The 24,791-nt window shown below is 38.2% G+C and overlaps 1 long non-coding RNA gene across 1 annotated transcript in view; it reads right to left on the bottom strand.

Annotated features, from left to right (window-relative positions):
* LOC115893476 overlaps window positions 1–7,033 on the bottom strand; it is a 29,653-nt gene extending 22,620 nt beyond the window's left edge. Inside the window, exons 1-3 of the long non-coding RNA XR_004053472.1 lie at window positions 6,856–7,033; window positions 4,065–4,146; window positions 863–977 (exon numbers count right to left, since the gene is read on the bottom strand). This is a non-coding gene — a long non-coding RNA (uncharacterized LOC115893476). The remainder of the gene's footprint in view (window positions 1–862; window positions 978–4,064; window positions 4,147–6,855) is intronic.
* Window positions 7,034–24,791: the final 17,758 nt, after the last annotated feature.

Here is a 24,791-nt window from a genome sequence, read left to right on the forward strand (position 1 = left end):
TTGCTCTTCTGCAGCCACAGTTTCCTACCACCTCCCTCAGTCTTTAAAAATTATCAATCCAGGCCGGGCGCGGTGGCTCAAGCCTGTAATCCCAGCACTTTGGGAGTCCGAGACGGGTGGATCACGAGGTCAGGAGATCAAGACCATCCTGGCTAACACGCCGGGCGAGGTGGCGGGCGCCTGTAGTCCCAGCTACTCGGGAGGCTGAGGCAGGAGAATGGCGAGAACCCGGGAGGCGGAGAGCTTGCGGTGAGCTGAGATCCGGCCACTGCACTCCAGCCCAGGCGACAGAGCAAGACTCCGTCTCAAAAAAAAAAAAAAAAAAAAAAAAAATTATCAATCCATTATCCATTTCTCTAACTATGTCACCTAAAGAATATTGTATAAATGAAACCAAATAATATGTAGGCCTTCAGGGCTGGCTTTTGTTTTTTCTTTCACGCAGCCTAATTCCTTGGATACAAATTTTTGCATGCATTGGTAGTTTGGTTTTATATATATATTTTTTTAATCACTGAGTAGTGAGTGTTTTGTGCTGTGGATGCAGCACAGTTAGCTGAACCATTCATCTTTTGAAGGACATCTGGGTTGCTCTAGTATTTGGCCATTATGGACACAGCTGCCCTAAACATTCATATACAGGTTTTAACCACCATATTGAATTAGGTTGAACAAACACGTATAAGGAAATGTTCCCATTTGTAGAAATATCTTTAGTAATTATAAAATATTACTGAGATATTTAAGAAATTACGGGGAAGGGAAGGTGTCCCAGAAGATTGTAAGTACTCTTCTCTTTAATCATTGTGCTTCTCCTTTAAACTCTTTTTTTATTTAGATGTCCCTGACACCCCATCCTTACCTAACCTTCATTGAGACACCTTATCTCTTTCCACCAGATATTAAAGTCTGTGTGTTTAGCTCCCTTCTCGTGCCTCTCAAATTCCAGTTAGGAGAAAGCAGGATGGATTCTGATTCTGTTTGGATTGATGAAAAAGAGGAAAAGAAAATGGTTATCTTCAGAAGTTCTCTGATTTTCTCCTAAATTCCTAAACTCAAACATAGTTCACCAACATTGCTATTAATTTCCTTCCAATGATGAGTATCTAGTTTGCATAAAAACGTATTATCCATTTATTAACATGGCTTTTGCCTTTTTTCTTGCGAAGGAATAACCAAGATTTTGTTATTCTAAAAGCATAGATACCCATATCTTGGCCTTAAATTCATTTTAAGGCTTTATTACATTGACTAAAAATGCCTTTGTGTGAGTTTTTTAGATAAATGGCACAATGCCAAAAATTCATCTAGCATCTGACATATAGATTCAACTCAATAAACATCTGATGAATTAATACTCCATTTTATTTTTTTTTATTTTTAGAGCATAGTGGGGATTAGGGAGAGAGTGAAAGCAATTTATAGTGCCACCTGAGGCATGGTGAAGGAAGCAGGAAGCTGTTTACATATATTTTAGAGATCATATGTGAAACTAGGATTGGATTTATAGAGATGATAGATTATCATACATGTCTTCACAGAGCAGAGAGATGGTCAATGGATGGAACTATCAGGTTGATAGACACAGGCCATCTTGTGAAAGATCTTTCCAATAATGAGCTGTTTAAAACTTAGAATCCGCTGATTTTTGAAATAGTAATCTACCCATCATCAGGAATATTCTACTAAAAACTTCAGCATTAAGGGAGAAGATATTGTGGCACTGAGTGAAAAGTAGAGCGACATAATCTTGAAGGCCCATGCAGTTCTAAGATTCTACATGTTTATGCCCCTTGATTTAAAAAATTCTGTAATTTTTTAAATATTCAAAAATGTGCATAAATGTGGACTTGTGAACAAGTTCCTATTAAAATATTCCTATATAATGCCATTGGAAACAAAGTCATCTGCTCAATCAACCAAGTGGTTTGGGCATCTTTAACTAAATAATGTGAAAACTAGATACTTGAAGAAAACGACACTGACTGGCAGAAATGTAAAATCTGCTACAAACTCCGACAGATTTCAGAGCATTAACTCTATTTTGCGGAATCCCTAATGTTTTATTGAAAAGGGAATAGTTTTTAACTTATCACTAGACTAGTTGTTATGGTTAGTTTTCTGAGTTAACTCAACTGAAAAGCAGGTTATTTAATCAAACACTAGTCTAGGTGTTACTGTGAAGGTATTTTGCTGATGCAGTTGTCTTTATTATTATTATTATTATACTTTTAAGTTCTAGGGTACATGTGCATAACGTGCAGGTTTGTTACATATGTATACTTGTGCCATGTTGGTGTGCTGCACCCATCAACTCGTCAGCACCCATCAATTCATCTTTTATATCAGGTATAACTCCCAATGCAATCCCTCCCCCCTCCCCCCTCCCCATGATGGGCCCCGGTGTGCGATATTCCCCTTCCCGAGTCCAAGTGATCTCATTGTTCAGTTCCCACCTATGAGTGAGAACATGCGGTGTTTGGTTTTCTCTTCTTGTGATAGTTTGCTAAGAATGATGGTTTCCAGCTGCATCCATGTCCCTACAAAGGACGCAAACTCATCCTTTTTTATGGCTGCATAGTATTCCATGGTATATATGTGCCACATTTTCTTAATCCAGTCTGTCACAGATGGACATTTGGGTTGATTCCAAGTCTTTGCTATTGTGAATAGTGCCACAATAAACATACGTGTGCATGTGTCTTTATAGCAGCATGCCTTATAATCCTTTGGGTATATACCCAGTAGTGGGATGGCTGGGTCATATGGTACATCTAGTTCTAGATCCTTGAGGAATCACCACACTGTTTTCCACAATGGTTGAACCAGTTTACAGTCCCACCAACAGTGTAAAAGTGTTCCTATTTCTCCACATCCTCTCCAGCACCTGTTGTTTCCTGATTTCTTAATGATCGCCATTCTAACTGGTGTGAGATGGTATCTCATTGTGGTTTTGATTTGCATTTCTCTGATGGCCAGTGATGATGAGCATTTTTTCATGTGTCTGTTGGCTGTATGAATGTCTTCTTTTGGCAGTTGTCTTTAAGTAAAGGGTATTACCCTTGATAATGTGGATGAATGTCATCTAATCCATTGAAAGCTGAACAGCACAGTAAGTTGAACCTTTGATATGTTGAAGAATAGCCTAAGGGCTATCCTGAGGGAGGAATTCTGTCTCAAGGCCCAAGCATCAAATCTGTGGCATCAAATCCTACCTGAGTTTCCACACTGAGAGCCTTACATATGTGTTTCAGACTTGACAGTCCTCACAACTGTGGGATGAGGCAACTATCTCAAACAATCAATCAAACAAACAAAGGTGAATTTACATATTCTCTTTGTTCTTTATCTATGGAGGATCCTGACGGATACACTAGTTCTCTTATGTCCACTACTGAATTGCCTGCCTTAGGGAGAAGATATTGTAATTTGATTGGTAGATTCCAGAGTATACTGAAGTCAAAATCATGATCATGATTGCATCAAAATGGTATAGCTCTCTTTCCCTCCTTTATATTTCTTTTGTGCCATACCTTCATTTATGATAGCATTTTTGCACTAATTCATCTTTATGTGGTGGCCTAATTCAAGAATTTGATAAGATTACTCACTGTCAGACATAAAAAAGATCTTAGAAATCAACCAAGCCAAACTCTCACTTAATAGACATAGAAGAGAGATAGCAAAATGATTGCTATTGCTAGTACTGGGCTAAGCAGCCATGTTTCACACACATGGTTTTATCATTCTACTCTGCCTTCCTCTTCCTCCTGACAGTAGTCTCCTCTCTTCCTGAGAAAATGAAAACTGACTGATTTTGCTACCGTACGGTAAACGAAACTAGCATCTGGAATTAGGACAGATGATTATGGATGGAGTAAATGAAATCATGAGGATCAGAAGTTGCTACGTTCTGTTCTGGATTCCTACTATGAACAAAGGCATTCATGTCTCCAAAATTAGGGTGACCAGCCACATCCTTTGATTTCTGGAGCCCTCTAGGAACTCTGGCACAATCAAAGCGAATGCATTACATTGAATTCACATATGGTTTAAATATGTACCTTTCTCTGTCCAAATATAAAGCATCCAAGAACGAAAAAGATCTTTTGCATCCAACAGCAGCTGGTAAAATTTGTTTCCTCTCTAAATATAGTTTTGTTTTTGAAATAAAACCAAGAGATTAACAAACAAATTATGATATTGGTACAGAGAAAGCGAAATGCAGTGTCTTAGATTTGATGCTGAAGTGGGACATTGGCTTTCTTCTTGGAAGTATGACTCTTCATTGTATATGGTCGTCAATACTCTTTCAGCTGGCATTTTATACCCTAATGTTAGATACTCAGTTTTTATTGGGGAGCATGAATTTGGGTTATGAGGCAAATAAATAGTTGTTCTTAATGCCTGGAAACAGATTGAAATGCAGTGTTATAGATCTTACAACATTTTCCTACAGAGGTTAAAAATATTCAGAGATTCCTGGGTTTTAGTCACATGAAGTTTTGTGCTTGTGCCTTTTTCTCAATTTTGCACATATAATCCAAAGAATAAATGAATGACTCTAAAAGGTTTCTAGACATAGTACCTCATTGGATCTTGATGTTAACCCTATGATGCACATTAGGCTGAAAAAACTAAGCTAAAGTAGAGAGTTTTGTGTTTTTCCAACATCAGTTAACTAGAGATCAGCAGCGTAGGGTCTTAAATCTATGTTTTTTGTCTCGAAATGTCATGTCTTTTGATTAAGATTTTTGGCCATATAGATTATGAAAAAGAAATGTTAAGTTAAACAGTGGAACCACTCTATTTCTTATTTATGGTTTGAGAAAGATTGACTCTCCTGGAATTTAATTCTCAATGTCTAAATTTAAGATCAAGATTTCTAATAAAGTTTTATTTTTATATCTGTGGAATGCATGTCTGCCATAAATGTTGAGCAATTTCCACACTGTTGTAAGCAATGAATGTGAAATTCAAGTGCTTCCGTGATTTATGCCAGGTTGTTGGCATTCAAACATGACTCACAACTCCAAGCCAGCAGTTCTAAATCTCAACAGTCCCACCTTTCAGTTGGGGAGTTCCCAGGGTTAATGGTCTTTGGAGCCAATATGCTCCCTGAGTTAGCTTTAAAGGTGATTCATTGCTCTGGTATGAAGTTTGAGGACTAGCCAGTTTAGGTGGATTCCATTCAGCACCCAGTTCAACAGAGAACACAAGACTGATTCAAACCCTGGCTCTCCCACCTACATAAACGTTACAAAATCAACAAACATTCACTTTACAATAATTCGATTTGTATTTTTAATTCAGTCACCAGTTATCTACATTGGACAATGTGGAAAAGAAAAGTTGACTTGCTTATTACTGTTGGCCTATGCTGGCAGGAGGGTTAATCTTTGCCCAGAAAGTGTACACCTCACAGCTGAGTCACTCTATCTGTCTAGAACACTCCTCAACACTTATGCTGTTACTTGTCTGAAGAAGTCTGTTTTTCATCCTCTGTTGTGATGAATGCCCATATTTTTACTCAAACTTGAGCCTTTTTTTCAACGAGTAAAAATAAACCTTCTTGTCCTAAATAAAAAAGACCACCTCAAAAGATGGCTCAAAAGGAGTCTTGGAAATCAAGTAGCACTTATGCAGCATGATTTGCTTGTATTACTGTAAGTGACAATGACTCAAAAATCATATGGATTAAATTTTCTTGCAAATAAATACAGGCTCACTAATATGGAGTTCGGTTTGTATTTTGCCAAAAATACAGCAACATAATAAGGATTTGTAGCCTTTCTTGAACCAGAAGGATCTGCTGTTCAACAGTAGAAAGTAAAATGGATCACAAATATGAAACGTTCCAATAGATATCAATAAGGCATTCTGAATTCTTTTTAAAAATTAGGCTAGCTGTTGATTTTGATTATAGTTAAAATTTTGCAAATGCTGTAAGTTTTAAATTAACATAAACAAATACTGTTGTGGTTAATTAAAACATTTCTTTTCTCATTAAAAGGCATTGCCAGTAAAGAAACTAGGGACAAATATTTAAGATGAAAAGGGACTAAGAGCAAGTCACTGACAAAGCAAAACAAGAATTGAAAATTTCTTCTTCCAAGTCTCTTACTCAATCTTTCTTTGCCTTCCAACTTCATGCTAGTGATTATTTTAAAGATAACATGATGTTAACAGTAACACATATGATGAAAATAGTACTAAATGCAATAATGCAACCTTAACTAAATGTAAAAAAGTAATTTAATATCCATGCTTAGAAATGGATTACTTAATGATTCAATAGTTGGACTAGTCCAGCTAAAATATATGCAAAATATGGTTCTAAACTGGAAAAATCATGATTTGAAGATAATTGATAAGATCCTGCTTTTTTCAGCCATATCACCAGTTATATGCAAATAACTATAGGTTACAGTGAATAATTCAACTTCATCTGGATAATGCTGAACAAAACTCTAGAGAGGAATTGTAAAAAACAAATGTTTTTATTTTTATAATTTTGACTAGAAGCCAAGTCTTACAGGATTTTGCTTGGAATTACATGCTGTTATTTGCAAGCAAAGAGTTCCCTAGGCTTTTAGATTGGCAGAGCTAGTAAAATACTGTTCATCTGAGGCCTTTGAATCTTAGCATTCTAAAAAGTTCCAGTTTATTACTGCTGCTAAACTTAACCTCAGGTGAGCCACACCACTGAGGCATGAGGTTCACTATTCTTTCCAGTATACAAAGTGAAAGTTCCTTCTGCCTGGGGTTTGACGAACACACTCAGACAGGATCAACCTGAGGAAGGCCAGTCCTTTAGTTTTTCATTGCTTTACCAATTATTATTTTAGTGCTTACTAGGTATGCAGGTACAGTGTGAGGTCCAAGCAATGTTTTTAGTTCCAGGGAACTCAAAGTCTGGTACTGGAGAGACATACTGAAATAAATAATTATGGTCAAATATGAATCTTATAATAGAAGTAGACACAGAGTGCTGTGCTCTTTCAGAATTCAGAATGACCAGTTATTTGAGGTTGGAGTTGGGGTGAGGCTATATCAGTTGTCTAGTGCTGTGTAACAAATCATTCCAAAACAAAGAACCTTCAAACAAAAGGTATTATTCATGATTTTGTTCTGGGATCTGGGCTCAGCCACACAGTTCTTCTGTTGGCATCTCTTGGGATTACTCATGGTGTTTTGGCTGCAGCCAGAGGTTCCAAGAAAGTTTCCTTCACATACTTGGCAGTAACATGGAATTTGCAGCTGAGTGTCTTGGCTCTCCTCCATGTGGCTTTTCCAGCATATTGACCCAGGTTTTTAATATAGGGGCAGCAGGTTTCCAAGAGAGTGAGAACAAAAACTGCAAGGCCTCTTGAGGGAAACTGGGCAGTCACACAGTGCCACTGCTACTGCATTCAACTGGTGAGAACAATTAAATGGGCCATTCCAGAATCAAGAATGGGGAAAACTCTCTCCACCTCCTAATGGGAGGAGCTGAAAAGAAGTGGCTATTCTAACTCACAAAGGTTTGTTAGGGAATATGTCAAAGCAAGCACTTTTGAACTGGGTCTTAAAAGATTTGTATGTGTTTTCTGTGCTTAAATGTGTGTGTGTGTGTGTGTGTGTGTGTGTGTGTTGGGACAAGGGATATTCCAGGAATGGCAGAGGAAAGATTCCAAACTCAGTGATTAGCAGGAACATTGGGTGGTGCAATATTTGTGAAACTGCAAGTAAATGTACATGGATGGATATAGAATGCATCATATCCTCTGGGGTAGGGGTAACCTGAAGAAGAATGACGGTGAAAGGAGTAAGAAAAAAAAATGGGTCTAGAGAGGCAGACTGGGCAAATATTGTGAAAGACTTTATGTGAGCGACTCAATGATTTGGAATTTATCCTGTCGGCACTGGGCAACCAGGAATCATTTACACAAGTTTCAGGACTTTCTGGGAAGTCACTGAATAAATATTTGACAAACAAATAAAACCAAGTTAGTGACAGAATTTAATTTGCCATCCTTGAAAAACATTTGATAAGATTAAGAAGACCTTATAATTCTCCAGCTGACCTCTCTGTCTTGTTCAATCTGGGTCCCTGAACTACCAGTAGTATACAGTTCCTCAATCTCATGGTGGCTTCCAACGTCTTTCAAGTGGCAATCTAACTAGGGAAGGATGATGACTAGGAAAAGATCTTGAACAGGATACTTGGTTTTACACAACTGGAGTAGGTCTGGAGGTCTGCTCAAGGTTAACAGTGGGGGTGCCAAGAAACAACATGTTGACACCAGGACTGAGGAGCCCTCTTCTCCCAATCTGCTAACCCCTGTGGTAATGTAGGTCAACAGTTGAAAGTTACGTTGATGTGATAATTGAATAAGAGAAACTTTTCCTTAGCTTAAAAAAACTTTCAAAGTAATTATAGACTCAGAGTGGTGTGCAAGAGAGTACCTAGGAACCCCTGCACCATTCACCCAGCTGCTCCCAAGTATGACATCTTATTATAATGATAGTACAACATTGAACAAGGAAATTGACATTGGTACATTGCTGTTAACTGGACTATAGATCTTATTTAGTTTTCAGTACTTTTACATGTATTCATGCAGGTATGTATGTATGTGACTCTATGCGATTTTGTCCCATATACAGATTCATATAATCATTATCACAATCAAAATACAGAATTTTCTATCACTACAAAATAACTCCTTCATGCTACCCCTTTATGTTTGTACCTCCTGTATTTATTTATTTGTTTTTCTATAAAGGAATGTCTCAGGCTTGGTAATTCAAAGAGAAAAGAGGTTTATTTAGCTCATAGTTCTGCAGGTTGCACAAGAAGCATGGTGCCAGCATCTGCTTCTTGTGAGGGACTCAGGCTGCTTCCACTCATGGCAGAAGGGCAAGGGGAGCTGGCATGTGCAGATTATACAGCAAGAGAAAAATCAAAAGAGAGGGAGAATGTGCCAGGCTCTTCTTAACACCCAGCTCTTGAGCAAACTCTTTCAGAAAATAAGAGAGAGAACTCACTCATTACTGCAAGGATGGCATCAGTCCATTCAAGACTGATTCATCCCCAAGAACAAACACCTCCAATTAGGCCCTACCTCCAACACTGGGCATCAGATTTCAACATGAGACCTGGTGGGGCCAAGAAAACCATATCTAAACCCTAGCACCCTATTCCTCTGCGTTTGATTTCACAAATATGATGGTGTCGGAATGATTGTATTGGAGAAGCATGCCCTAAGACACTAGAATCTGTTTTCTGGGAGCTTTATGGATTACATATTATGTGTTACACAAAGTTTTGTTTTATTTTCAATCCTGACACCACCTAGCTTAATGTGTGTGGGTGAAGAATTGGATAATTTAAATTGGTTCTAAGTTTAAAGACTTGTTTTGCTTGCATGTTATTCTGTTGCTTAATGAGATTACCCTATGATCCTTTCTGCCCTTCCATCTCCCCTAGTCCACCAAAAAGATCAATCTCAAAATTTACTCTCTCTTCCTTTGCAGAGGTCATTACTTTAGGTGTCACCACTCTCTTCTGAAAGCCTAATTAAATACATACATATGATGTGGTTTGGATCTGTGTACCTGCTCAAATCTCACATTGAATTGTAATACCCAGTGTTGGAGGTGGGGTCTGGTGGGAGGTGATTGGATCATGGGGGTGGTTTCTCGTGAATAGGTTAGCACCATCTTCTTGGTGCTCCTTTCATGGTAGTGAGTGAGTGCTCATGAGATCTGATTGTTTAAAAGTGTGTAGCGCCTCCTTCCTCTCTCTCTTGCTCCTCCTCCAGCCATATAAGTCACCTGCTCAAGCTTTGCCTTCTGCCATGATTGTAAGTTTCTTAAGTTTCTTGAGGCCTCCCCAGAAGCAGAAGCTGCTATGCTTCCCGTACAGCCTGAAGAAGTGTGAGCCAATTAAACCTCTTTTCCATATACATTACCCAGTCTCAGGTATTTCTTTATAACAGTGTGAGGACAGACTAATAGAATATATATTTATACAATATGTAGTGTATTTGAGATACAATTATCATGACTTTAGAGGTTCTCATCTATTAACTAAAAGCTAGTGGAAATAGAGTGATGAAGTGATTAAGGACAGGAGAGAAAGTGATGACAGATACAGTGATGGTATGATTAAGGATGATGATACAGATCAAAGTCTAATTTAGTATCATCCAGAAACAAAATAATCCTAGATATCAAAGTTATTTGATATGGATTTTGGCTATTGTGAAAAATATTTCGTTGTGAACTAAAAATATAAAGGGCCTACCTTTTATTATTTTTGTCAGCATCTCTCTTGTCTCTCCATTAATCTGTGGGTTTATTGACTGTTAATGGAAGAATATATCCCAAGAGGAAAGTAGCACACTTTTTTTTAAAGAGTATCTTAGATAATTGAGACTTGACTATTCCTATTGTACGACAGAATGCTATGTGAATTAGGATGCTGTAAGGGAAAGAAGAAACACTTAAATGGTCTAGTATAACATCTTTATTTCACAGTCTACGGAGATAATGTGACTGTGCTGGTTACAAATATTTTAGCCAATTTTAATATACAATTCCTGTTTCAAAACCCTATGAATCAGTTATAGTCTGACTTATACACGCACACAAGATATACTACAACTCTATTTATTTTATTTATTTCCAATCAATTCCTCAAGAAACCACCAGGAGACTTTTCATTTGAAAATGTTGAAGTTGGCATCTTCTTCAGGACGGAAGTAAATGAGAAGGCTCTTATTGTAATCAGCCCTATGCCTGGACATTTTACTGGCTGGGGATTAAAACTCACTCACAATGCCATGGTCAGGACACAAATTCTTCCTGGTATGTAAATAATCCTCACTTATTACCATAAAACTCTCCCCCAAATAACTGTTTTGGCAAAAACTTACTTAATTCAGAGATCAGTAATTAAGAAGAACCAGTGCAACATCTATAAAATAACATTATAAAACAAAGAAAATATAGAGAAACTAGTGAATTTATAATGTTCAACAGAAATATGTGGCTATAGATCAAAATCATCTTAAATATTTCTCGTGATTTTTTTTAAAAAACAAATACTGTAATAAAGCAATTGAATCTATAAAATAAGAACACAAAGTAATGACACAAGAGTCAGATGACTACACACTAGAAAGAAGTGAAATGTGAGTATCAAAAATTTTTTTAAAAAGAAACATTTAAAAAATGTAAACATAACAGAAATTAGTGTGAAAAAACAAGGCACACAAAGGGAGAAAAGTCACTTCCAATAAGGCAGAAGATAGGAATGGTAGATGTAAATACGGTAAAATGAAACTAACATGATCTTAGTATGCATGATAAAAAACGACATCTAGAGAAGGCAGAGAAAGCAGATTCAACATACACATAATTAGGAGTCCAAGAAAATGTTCAAATAATCAGCTTCAGGAAAAAGTTCAAAATGAAGTCTAGCATATTTTAAAATCTAAACAAAGGTTTAAAAAGCACAGATTTTTTCAGGACTGACAACATTGAGACAAGTATCATTAAACTTGATTTGGAAGAGATTTTTTTTTTTCCTTTTAGACATAGTCTCGCTCTGTCACCCAGGCTGGAGTGCAGTGGCATGATCTTGGCTCGCTGCAACCTCTGACTCCGGGGTTCAAGTGATTCTCCTGCCTCAGCCTCCCCAGTAGCTGGGATTACAGGCACCCACCACCATACCTGGCTAATTTTTGTATTTTTAGTAGAGATGGTGTTTCAACATGTTGATCAGGCTGATCTCGAACTCCTGACCTCAGGTGATCTGCCCGCCTCGGCCTCCCAGAGTACTGGGATTACAAGTGTGAGCCACCGCACCTGGCCTGGAGGAGAAATTTTTTCGTACAACTATATACAAAGACTTGTGTATTCATATGGGAAAAAAATAAAGTTAGAACATTACCTCATGAATTATAGCCAAAATAAATACATAACTGGATTAAATATTTAAATGTAAGATACTAAATTATTAGATGAACCATGGAAATGCATTGTAATATTGTGGTTCCAAAGGCCTCTTTAGGGAATTAAAACTAAAAAGACTAACACATTTAAATACATTTTAAAAATCACTGCATGACAAAAATCACCAAAATAAATAAGTAAATAAAATTGCCAATCAAGTGAAAAAATGAGAGAAACAAATTTTGATCTCCTAACTCAGAGAAAAATAACATCTCTTAATCAAGAAGCAACATAATGGGAAAATGGGAGGCAATTTAAATAGATAAGTCACAGTAGAAAAAAAAATACAAATGGATATTCAACCTAACCAAAAATATGAAGTGTTACTTTGAATAAATTAAGTAAAAATTCAAACTGAAGGATTCAATCTTTCATCTATTAGACTAGCAAAAGTTTAATAAGGTGTGAGGAGACAGGACACTATGGCTTATACTTTGTTGGTTAAAGTGTAACTCAAAAATTAAAAAAAAAAACCACAAAGCTCAAAGCACAGAACAGTGTGTAGAATGCTATTTGTGTGGAAACAGGATAAGATTTTATATATATGTATATAATATATATATTATATATAGAATATATGTGTGTGTGTGTGTGTGTGTGTGTGGTTATAATGCATACCGTATCTTTGGAAGCACTACCAAAACTCTAATAATACAATAGTTCCTTGAGAGTGAAACTGGGTGGATTGGAGAAGGGGTTGAATTAAGACCTACTATAATATGTTCTTTTGAAATACTTTAATTTTTCTCTCTGTAAATTTATTTCTTATTAAAAATATAAAAATGTGTTGTATTTATTTAAAAAATTCCACTACTTCTCTCTTAAGCCTTCTCCTGTCTCAAGAACCCTAGAGGCTTACTTTTCGCTAAGGTGGAGTCGGGGTGCATGCCTGTTGGGATGAAGGTAGGTACCTGCTTCTAGTGGCAGATGTAGACAGAATGGTCAAGCCAGCTCCGTCCTCTACACTCAATGCATAGTGTATGCATTGAAGATATGGCACCTTCCCCAGGGTGCACTTACTGACTCACATATATCGCAGGGCATTCATGGGGCTCAAACTTGCGCTCAGGGTTATAGCTCTCTGTAGCTCACAGTCACCATGCTCAGCCTTTATTCTTCAAGATGAATTTATTGATGTTGATGCAGGGACTGGAAATGTTTCCAGTATCAGTCACACACTGAAGAAACTTGAAAGCCCCCTCAAACACATGGATGTCTAGACCAGGCCTGATGCGAAGTCTCGACACCCACCTTTATCAACGTGAATTTAATCCCCAAATTTCAATGTTCTGCCTGCCCCTGGGCTTTGGTCACAGCCCCTCAGGTGTGACCTGGTCTATTGTGACCGGTCTGCCTGTAATGATGAGAAATAATACTATGCTTTCCTGTCCAAAAAACCTCAGCCTCTTTTTGCTAGCTGGTTTATTTTATCCTCTAGATCTAAGCAGTGTGTATGGAGGGTCCAGGGAGTATTTTCCAACTCGCCCAAAATAAGCAAAGAACAGGCAAGTAAACAAACAAAAAACTCCAACAATGACTGTTGTCAGATTATTGTTTCTCAACAGTCGTCAAATCCACCTTCTTTGACAGCTTGTGATACTGGAGCTGGGTTGTGTCAATGTTTCTACTTCCCCACTGGAGAGTGTTGCAGGAATGTCTGTTCTCAGCCTTCTCCATGGCCAGCTGTGTGGGGCACGTTCAGGTTGCCAGACCCAGGCCAGTGATTCCCTGCCCACAAGCACCAGCCAGCTGCCAACCCAGTAGATTATTTCCTGCTTGTTGTTTTCTACCCACTACCCTTGGCCTGGCAACTGGCATCACCTCCGGCCTGGAAGAGCCCAGCAAATGTTCCCCCCATCCAGCAGGCTCTCGTCACACCCTCAACAACAGCCTCAGAGATGGGATTCTCCTTCCTAGTTTGTTCCTTTCTGGGGGGCTCTACCTCAGCCTTAGAATATTCTTCAGAATTTTCCTTCTTTCTTTCTTGGTAGCTAATCTTCTACTAACAGTTAATACTTTGCTAAAATTCACAGTGCAAATTGCTATAGGATTTCTGTCTTCATCCAAGGTAATATGCAAACTAACTAGGTGGAAGGCCTTTGTGCATTGTTCTTCCAGGACATTGAGCATCAATTTGCTTTACGTTTGCTTAATTCAGTGGGGCCTTCAAGCTTTATTCCAGGTTGTCCTAACTATATGGTGTAAAGAACATGGTTAGGTACTTGCACTAAAGAAGAAAGAAAGAAAAATACAATATGAGGAATTTAATTACTATATTATAGGGAATTTAACTATATTAAGTTGCTGAGATTTGGCGATATGTAGGAGCTTGGGGATAGGTGTGTGGTGGGTGAGGGTCAGAACTTTCTGCTGACTCTTACCAGCAGCAGTATGCTGTTTTGTACACAGGACTATCTGCTTTCCATTCATTTAATATGACTACTAGGTAAACTTTATCTCTGCAACTTTTCATATGAATTGAATTAGGAAAGTAATGTGTCACTTTTCAAAACCTCACGATAGTGTGACGGGTGCCTGAGATGTTTGATTCATCCTGTGAGATAAAACACAATCCACAGAACTGTGGCAGTCCCTCGTGGTGCTGTTAGGAGCAAGGAGGAATGAGACCACAGATCTGAAAACAGCTGAAAAACGAGTACTTTGCCTGCTGTGCCTAGTGGTTTCTAACATAGCTGGAAACAAATATAAATGCTTGCTGTTTGTTTCTTCGTTGCATTTTCAAGGTGGTCCCTGAATAGAGACTTTAATGAGACATTGAAAGAAATGCTGAGAGAGTTTGAGCGACCAAATGCCATCATGAACACTGGGGCCTTCCATTCGTCAATCTTCCAAATCTAACGTAACGTTTTCACGAGCTTATTGAACTATCTTGCATTGGTTAGAGCTGTATTCTCACAGAAAACCTTGCTATTGATGATCTTAGTTTGGAATCTTGCCCAGCCTTGACACCTATGTTTTTTCTTTTTTAACAAGACCCTTGTCCATGGATCAATCAACCATGGGGTAGAGAGGAGGCTCTGAGACATATTGTACTTTCAGCCAGTGGATAATTAAGATCACATGTCTTTCTGTGGGGTGAGCTGTGGGTTTGTTGGCCAAATATATGCCAGCCACATGTGAAACAGGATCTCCCTGCCAAACACCAACCACAGGAGGTTGTCGTTAATAATTTCATGAGTAGACAATATGGTGAGATGAGTCCCAGCTCTGCATGCGCTGGGTTTCAGGAGCAGTTCTGGACAATGGGAGCTGTATTACAAAGCCTCCCCCTGCTCATAGATGTTGTCGTAAACTGTATGCAATGGATCAACAGCAGCTGTAAGGAAGATTGAGTCCCTTGTCAGCTGTTGACAGGGAGATCTCTGGCTACTTTTCAAGCCTGCGAGCATGACATTGCCCAAAGGCTAAAAGGCAGGTTTTGATCTCACTGAATGTCCCAAGTCCTCCAGTGATTCAGGAGGTGTTGCAGAAATGACAGTGGCTCAGGCAGTTCTCCTAGGCTTTCCTAAGCATGTCGATCCATCCCAACCTTCCACCCTCATGCACTGTTGTTGCTGTGTTTGGCTGATTCCATTTTGATGGAGTCACGGCTCACTGCATGCATCCAAGTGTGCAGCAAAATGGCCTAAATTTTATCTACTTAATTTAAAAGAGAATGATATGAGAATGGGTATCGATAGCGAGAGAGCAAAAAAATCACCCTGCAAAATGTCATCATCCCCATTCCATTCAACTCACTTTTAAAAGGTAAGAACACAGAAGTCTTCACTGAGAAATTTCCCCGATGTCCATCATGAGTTTCTCTTCAGTGGGATCATTTGAAGCTATGTGATAGAGATCAGATTCTTGGCACAGATCAGTGCATTTCACATAGAGACCAATTCTTCACCAAATTGTGTCTTCTAGTTTCAAGCAAAATTAGTATGGTTTAGCAGAGTTTTCCTAGCAACTTGCCTGTCTGACTACTTCTGTTCTCTTAATGACTAAATAATAGGGCATTCCTTGTTTAAGCTTTGTCACATTATTTTCTGAACACTTATATCAATATCCTGAGCTCCTAGTTGGCACTTAGTAAATGCTCAGCAATGTCTACTGGCCTAGTGAATGTTAATACTGACTCTGAGCAATGTAAGGACCTGCCATTCTGCTCTTCCAGCTTTCTGATTATTTGCAATATCTCTTGAACATAACCTAATAAAATGTAAGGAACAAAGGACTTAATATTGCAAAGTGGTTAAGAGCACAGAGGTTTCAGGATCAGACCTGAGTGTGAATCTCTGGTACGGTCTTGACTATACAACCTCTGGTAAGTTATTTAAAATTTAAGTGTCCCCAGTGTCCTTATCTGTAAAATGAGTTTAATATAACAATAGATCATAGAACTTTGTGAAAATTAGATAACATAAAGTGCCTGACATATAATAAACACTGAGTATATATGAGCTATTAGAGTTGCTAACATTACATCACTCATCTAGTGTAGGATACCATATTCCAGTCATTTTTAGATTGATATCATGGAAGTCTGCCATGTCATGTTAACCACGATGCCTGGACATGAGAAAAGATGTGGTATACGCTTTCCCCAATGGCATTTATTTATTTATGTCTGAGATGGAGTCTTGCTCTGTTGCTCAGGCAGGTGTGCAGTGGCGCTATCTCGGCTCACTGCAACCTCCGCCTCCTGGGTTCAGGCAATTCTCCTGTCTCAGCCTCCCAAATAGCTGGGACTACAGGCATGTGCCTCCCTGCCTGGCTAACTTTTTTTTTTTTTTTTTGTATTTTTAGTAGAGACGGGGTTTCACCATATTTCTCAGGCTGGTCTCGAACTCCTGACCTCAGGTGATCCACCTCCCTTGACCTCCCAAAGTGCTGAGATTACAGGTGTGAGCCACTGCACCTGCCCCCCAATGGCTTTTATTGGTAAGGACCTTTGAACTCTTTAAGGAAAGCACATTATAACAACTGAGGCATTCCCATCATTTGTGGCACCAGCAATAGCAGCAAAAGTCAAAATAACTAACAGGGTTCCCGCCACATTTTAACAACCTTTAGAAGGCAGTATTTCTAGACAGTTGTCACGTCACCAGGTTTTTTTTTTTTTTTTTTTTTTTTTTTTTTGCAACAGAGTATGGTAATGTACTTAGCTGTAAGGCTCTTATTTTCAAACAATTTGCATCATATTCATCTGTGTTAGAAAAATGGAAATAAAAAAATTTGAGTCAGCTAAAACTGATTGTCTCCTTTCATTGGCTTATGGGATTCCACTCCACACAAACAACTACAATGCCAGCTGGTATTTCAGCTGGAAACATCTGCAGGACCATAAATCTTTTATTGCATAATTTTTTTCCTGTTAAATTAAGTCCCCTCTTTCTGTTAGTAATTTTACTCATTGAAAAAAAAATGTGCTATGGAGAGTGACAGTCATGAACATAGATGGAACAGAATATTAAATTACAGAATAAAATATTGAAATAAGACAATTATTGGATAATTAGGGCAAAAACTAAATGTATTTGTAACTTTCAGGTAATCAGAGCTAAAAAAGCATAATTCGATCAAATCAGTTTTTAACATGTAGATACTACCTCTTATTTTTGTTATAGTTTCCAATAAAATCTCCCAGTAGCACAAATTATTGATAGTAAAATCATTGATTAGTGATAGTAGATAGATTAACTCACAATTTTCATCTGACAGCTATTTGACACAACCATGCAGGAATATAATTTTATCATGAGAATATAAAAGTATTTGATATATTAATAGTAATTTAACATGATAGTCACATAATAATATAATAGGATTGATTTATCACAATACACTTATGTATTATAATACATAATGCCAAATGACTTTATGGTAGTAAGGCATCCATTTCACTGACGACTCTCACTCTTCATCTAATTTACGTCTTAGAACAAAAAGAATGCTAATCATCCTTGGGTAGAGTAATTGATTAAGTACTGATTGAGTTTCACTGAAGGCTAACTTATTTTTTAAGGTCCCTAAATATGATGGTGCTATAGGGAGTACTACTGAAGTGACTTACTGTCCAACAATCAAGAATAAGCACAATTACTGAACCCCCTCCCTCCAATAGCCTTATGATTTTGGAGAGAAGATGAAGTAGGGAAATATCTCTAGAACAGCATTTATTAAAAGTGAGCTTTAGAGATCATTTGCATCTGGATTATCCGTAGGGTGTTTGATAAACTCGCAGAATCTCAGACTGAGATGTAGCCTCCATCTTTGGGCATGGCTTGGATCTGTACCTTTCACAAGCTATTTAGGAGACTCTTTGGTACATTAATGTTTGAGAATTCCTGACCTAGAAAGTCATGAAATTGGGGAAAACAGGTTTATCAGGCCTGTAATTCATTAATCCTGTGAAATGCTTCCTGGAACCACTAGCATTGGTTAGTAAACACAAACACCTTGGGGTTGCCAGTATCTAACTGAAGATCTAATAGGAAGGTTAAGAATGGTACCATTGCTATTAGCACTATTACACCCTCCACCAGTCCCATTTGGTAAATGCTGTCCAGAAAACTCAAATCCTGAGGAAAGCAGGCATTATTACATTTAATCTCACTTCTTAAAATCACTGGGCAAAGTAATTTGGGATTATACTCTGGAGTGCAAAGCTCTTTATTTGGTTCTTGTTTTTGAAGTCCAATATTCAGATAGATTCCTTTTTCCACCCTCTCCCTATAAAGAATTCAAATCCTAAAGAAATGTGGAACACATTTCTTCCCAGCCTAATGAAAAACAGAGTATTTTACAAATTGTGAATCCACATGTGGGAACTCAGGAGTTTATATACCGATGTGTGTGAATGTATGATTGTGCAAAGAATTAGAATCCGTTGCAAACACCATCTCAATAGTTCTGCTCACCAAGATCCCTAAGGCCTTACTTAATATTGCATTTTTAATTTACATTACCATTAAAACCTTTTGCTGTGTTATTTAAGTCAAGAAGGTAGCTGAATCCATCCAAGTTTCTCATAGATTGACACATGCTCTGGCAATCCATGGAATTGCCCTTCATGAAGGTTTTCGTTACCTTGTGTTTCTATTATTATCTGCAGACATCTTTCTGTAGTCTGCGATACATTAGGCGTTCAAAAAGAGAAGGTGACTGCAAATGTGCTTTGCAGTTTGACCAGATGTGTAGCCAGTGTCATGAAATACATCCAATTATACTATAAATAGAGGGCAGAGGCTTACTATTTACCACTTGGTGATTAATAAAATGTGCAGAATGCTGAGACATATCTCACTCCCTATTACTCAATTACTATAACCACTCTTCTTCCAGAAAAAGACAAGTCTTGCAGATGTTAGAGAATGGATTTCATAGTGGAAGTCTCTTTAAAATAGCCTGAGAAAATGGAGCTTAGATTGCAAACCAGAAGAGGCTGGATTTTTCTTCTTTTTTCCCAAAAGTAATAAAACTGCAGACAATAAAGATATTCAAATAAATAAAACAAATCTCTGATTTCATTAAATATTCTCTAAATCTGAAGGTAGAAAGCTACACATATATTGTGAAAAATTTGCTCTTGCAATTGGGCTACTGTGTTTCCTATAAAATTTATAGCAAAAAATATATTAATCTGTAGTTGTTAAGAAAATTATCTGTCTTACGTGAAAAGTTTTCTACCTTCTCTCTCCCTGTGGTTTCAGGTTTAGACAGTAAGGACATTTCTCTATTCCAATTTCTTGTAGGCTCACATCCAGTAGAATGTGAATCATGTCTTGTATCATGTGGGAAAGCTACTAAGTTAATTAAAGTAGCTAAGAAATAGGAGAGGGCAAGAAAAAGAATATATATATATATTGTTTTACATACAATATATTTATTCTAAATATATAAATATATAAATGTAAATATATATATTTATCTGATACCTACGAGAAATTAAAAATCCAGAGAAATATATAAGTTGCATTTTTGGGTGGCTGAATGAATGTATACACTTTGTTGATGAAGTGCTTTCCACTGTAAACTTTAAGCCAGGCACTAACCATTTGCCTGCTCCCACACTGAGACCCAGGGCAGGCATGTAAACAGAAGTGCAAATTTCCCAGAACAAAATTCCTGCTGAGGATGCGGGGATTCTTTACCTAAATTCAAAATAAATCCACAGTCTATGTTTCTCTAACAGCCTGGGCAGACATTCACCCATTCTCTGCTCCCCCACCACCTCAGTTTTTTTTTTTTTTCCTGGTAGAATTAAATATTGTCATTTTCTGAACATGATGATTGATGGGTATTTCTTTCCTGTGGCTGGCCTTGGCTGCACTGATCTCTCATTTCCCCAGCTGTTTCCTATGTAACTGTTACATAAGATTACTTTGCCTCTGCTCACTCCTTTACGGGGAAACCGTTGTGGTTCAGTTGCTTCCAAATGCGTTTCAGGGCAAGGCAATATAATAGAAGCAGGAAGAGATGGCTTTTTGAATTGGTGTACAGCAAAGCCAAGTGGAAAGTAAAGAAATTACATCATAGATTTGAAATATGTTGAGCGATATTTTGGAGAATTCTGAACTGGGGAAGACTTTCTGCGTATCTTCATTGAATTTCTACCACCATTGACTTCAAGTGTTGTTTAAGACATCTCTGATATTTAAAGATGATAAATCTGAGTGCGAAGACTCCTGTGATAAATTCGTTGATTTGCAGCCGCTTTCTGTTAGCTGTTTAATTATATCTTCCCACGCCTTTTGTGTGTTTCTTTATCACACAGGACATTTCCAAGCACTTGGATATAGTCGCTTGTGGCTGAGACTATAAGACCTGACATGCTTTAAGAGTTGATGATGGATGAGGGAAAAGATGTTTGTTCAACCTTTCATATGCTTCTGGAAATAAACAACAAAATAGATGGACAAGAAGAGAAGAGACAGAGGGAAGAAGAGGAAAAGAAAAGGAAGGAAGGCAGGAAGGCAGGAAGGCAGGAAGGCAGGAAGGCAGGAAGGCAGGAAGGCAGGAAGGAAGGAAGGAAGGAAGGAAGGAAGGAAGGGAGTAGGGAGAGGAAGAAAGGAACTGTGTCAATATGCTTATGGTGAAAGTTTCCAGAAATAACCACCATATGTGGCTACATGAACCACCCCTGGGACTATTGCCATTTGGTTAAAAAATGAATATGTTACTTGAGTAAGGAACACAGTCTCAAGTTCTGATTCAATACATTGGCATTAGGGTGAAAAATACCCATTAACTTATGTTGCTGCCGTCTCGTTCAAAACAAAACAAAACAAAACAAATGATCCTGTAGTGTTGACCTCTGGGACTCAGTACAATCAGATTTCAAAATATCTTAGTCTTGAAGGCTCCCACCATTTCCCTAGAGACTATTTCATCATCCAACTGATCTAAAACATAAGGAAATTTTTTCCAGTTATTATTCCCCAAGTTCCTTTTTTACTAAATGTCATCCTATTATTTACACTATTCCATTGTGCTTTATTTTTATACCTTGCATTTTATAGCCACCAAGGACTGGATGATGGCTGGTCATCTAACCCTCTTTATGCAACCTGTTGCCAAGAGAACACAAAAGAGTTATTAAGTTGTGCATTTTGGAGGTTTGTAAACCCTACTCATAAATCAAGAATCCTTCGGGACAGGGATATGATAAAAGGAAAAATTGCCTTTTACATTTACTTTTCTTTTGTAGTTTCAAACCCTTCTACCAACTGAGGTGTCTGCCAATGTTCTGATAGATAGAGACCCTAGGGTGTGAATGAAAGAGCCATAGCCTGTCAGGGTAGGAAGGAACCCTCCCTAAACATGATCTAGACCAATCCCCTCATTGCTAGGAGCTTCTCACATATTCCTGTCAAGTCATCATTCATACTTCACTACCAAGGGATACGAATGGAGAAAGATAACTCCATAAAATCATCAAATTTCCAGATACAAAGGCACAGTTCTCATCTTCCATGCGATGAGCCACATCCCCTGGCTTAAAAGAACAACAGAAACCACAAACTTAGATTTCATGCGTGCCCTTTCACAGACGAGGAGTTCTAGAAATTAAATGTCAACCCCATTTAACTCTCATATCCTCATAAGGTAGATTTATCTCCATTTCAAAATGAGAAAATAGGATTAGAGAGTGAATTAACGTGCCCATGTTCTCACAGGCTTTAACTGTTGGAGTCACGGTTTGTGATTAGTAAGGAGCTCCACGACGCGTTTCACGGGATCACAACTTGAAGATTACACCTCAGGTTGCAGAACAAACGCCTAATTATCCATCAGACCAGCCACAGAGATAGTCGTATTTGTTTCTGTGATGAACAGCTAATTCTTACTTCAATATTTACTGAAGACCTACTATGTGCTTGGCAATTTTTTATTACTGGAGGTACAGTTGTAAATGAGAAGATAAGCATTCTGTTCTCATGGAACTCACTTTAAATAAAATGAATATATAGGATGCATAGTTTATCGGACAGTTACAAGTACTGTACAGAAAAGATACAGTGAGAAATGGAGGTGAAAAAGTAACTAAAGAAATAAACAAATACATTTTTATCAAGCCATTTTATGTGTGGAGGAGAAAAATAGAGGAAAGAAGAGACCTAGGTGGGGCTGGAGTGGTGATGGAAGCCTTCTCTCTGGAGATAGTGTTTAGACCAAGACTTAGAGAAGATAAAGGAGAAGGCAAATATCTGTGGGATGAGCCTTGAAGGCTGAGGAAAAACCAAGTGCAAAGCCTCTGAGGTGGGGAATGTCCAGCCTGTCCAAGGAAACACAAGAATTTGTCCCTCTGAGCAAAGTGAACTATGGAGGCTGCAGTCGAGAGTGTATCAGAAAGGAGTGTGTATATCCTGTTGCTCTTTGTAGGCCCTGATAAGAACGCTGATTTTAATTCCGTGTGAGATGAAAAGGCATTGGATCGTTTTGAGCAGAATGACATTATCTGGCTTCCATTTTGAAAGGATCAGTTTGGCTGCCGTTTTGAAAATGATCTGCAGGAGGTCAGGGGTCAAAGAAGGCCAATTAATATTTAATTGCTAATTATTATTTCAACAATAACAATAGACATTTATTGGATAGTTTGATATTTACTTTATACCCATTATCTCATTAATTTTCACAATCTGAGGGGTGGCTATCATCCTTATCTCCTTTGCGTAATTTCTAGTTGAAGTTTCATGGGATTTTTGTGACAGTTGATTCGACACACATGAGAGTGTGTGTGTGTGTATCATATTTGACTTGAATATATTTAGTTTTGAAATAATTTTTAATTCACATAACATCAATGTATTTGAGATTTTCACGCCAATTCATATAGTATTTGGAGATGCTTAGAAAAACAGTGATTGTCAACCCTGGGTATACATAAAAATCACTAAGGGCTTTTAAATTGTCTTGCCTTAGAGATTCTGACTTAAGGAGTTGCTGGTGGCCCAGGCATCTGTGCTTTTGAAAGCTTTTCAATGTCCATTCAGAATGGAAAGACACATTTAAGCAGACCTCCAATACCTGAAAGGGACAAAGCATCAAAAATACCCCCAAATATTTTGATTTTGAATGACATTATTTTCAAGAAGTAAATGCATTACAGTCAAATTTGTGGACGACTTCTCACATGTTCATCAGGTCATACTGTGTGTGTTTTGCAGGTGAGCTTTCTTCTGCCTTCTTCTTTTGCCTCCATTTCTTTACCCTCTTCAAGTAAAATTGTGTCTGTTCTTATAAAGTCCATAATGTTTAAAATACATTTAAAATATAGTACCTGAACACTCAGCAGATAACTCTTAATACATATTTACCTAGCTGCATGAACTCACTCAAATTTTTATGAAAGAGAAGAAAATTAAACAATAATTCCACAAATCATCAGGTTTCTATGGAGAAATGTACAGAGCTTTCAGAATAGAAAATACGGTCATGGCCGGGCGCGGTGGCTCAAGCCTGTAATCCCAGCACTTTGGGAGGCCGAGACAGGCAGATCACGAGGTCAGGAGATCGAGACCATCCTGACTAACACGGTGAAACCCCGTCTCTACTAAAAAAAAAAAATACAAAAAACTAGCCGGGCGAGGTGGCGGGCACCTGTAGTCCCAGCTACTCGGGAGGCTGAGGCAGGAGAATGGCGTAAACCCGGGAGGCGGAGCTTGCAGTGAGCTGAGATCCGGCCACTGCACTCCAGCCCGGGCGACAGAGCGAGACTCTGTCTCAAAAAAAAAAAAAAGAAAAGAAAATACGGGCACTTAAAACCGGGGGTGTAAGGGGAGGGAAGCGATGGTTATGGAAGGAGGATTTTCTATTTTCCCACAGCCTTTCTTTCAGCCCAGGCTATTTATATAACGATATTGCAGATAGCTACTTCTTGTCAAAACTGGGGCTCAGACAACAGCTCAGTGAGGCTGGGGAAGGTGAAGACCACAAAGCCACAAAGAAATAGCCTTAGGGACAAGAGAACTTGTGAGGCTTGTGCAGGGGATCAGAGTCAGGGCAAGGATTTCTAGAAATAGGCTAGGATTCTTCAATAAAGGCCCACTGCTGTAGCAAATCATCCAACATTTCAGAAGCTTAATGGAGCAAGATCTACTTCTTGTGCATATGTGTGTGCAACCTCAGTCCATAATGGTGGAGAAGTGATACTTTGTCCATCGTATCACATTTGTTGAAGTGGGGACTCAGAAGTCCCCCGTCTGCTGACTCAGTGGACTCCAGGGAGTTGTAATTATCCAGATTCTCTTCAATCTGCTAAACCATGAACAAGCAGAGAGAAG

The sequence above is a fragment of the Rhinopithecus roxellana genome, chromosome 15 (genome assembly GCF_007565055.1).
Source record: "Rhinopithecus roxellana isolate Shanxi Qingling chromosome 15, ASM756505v1, whole genome shotgun sequence".
In the NCBI taxonomy this organism is placed as follows: Eukaryota; Metazoa; Chordata; class Mammalia; order Primates; family Cercopithecidae; genus Rhinopithecus; species Rhinopithecus roxellana.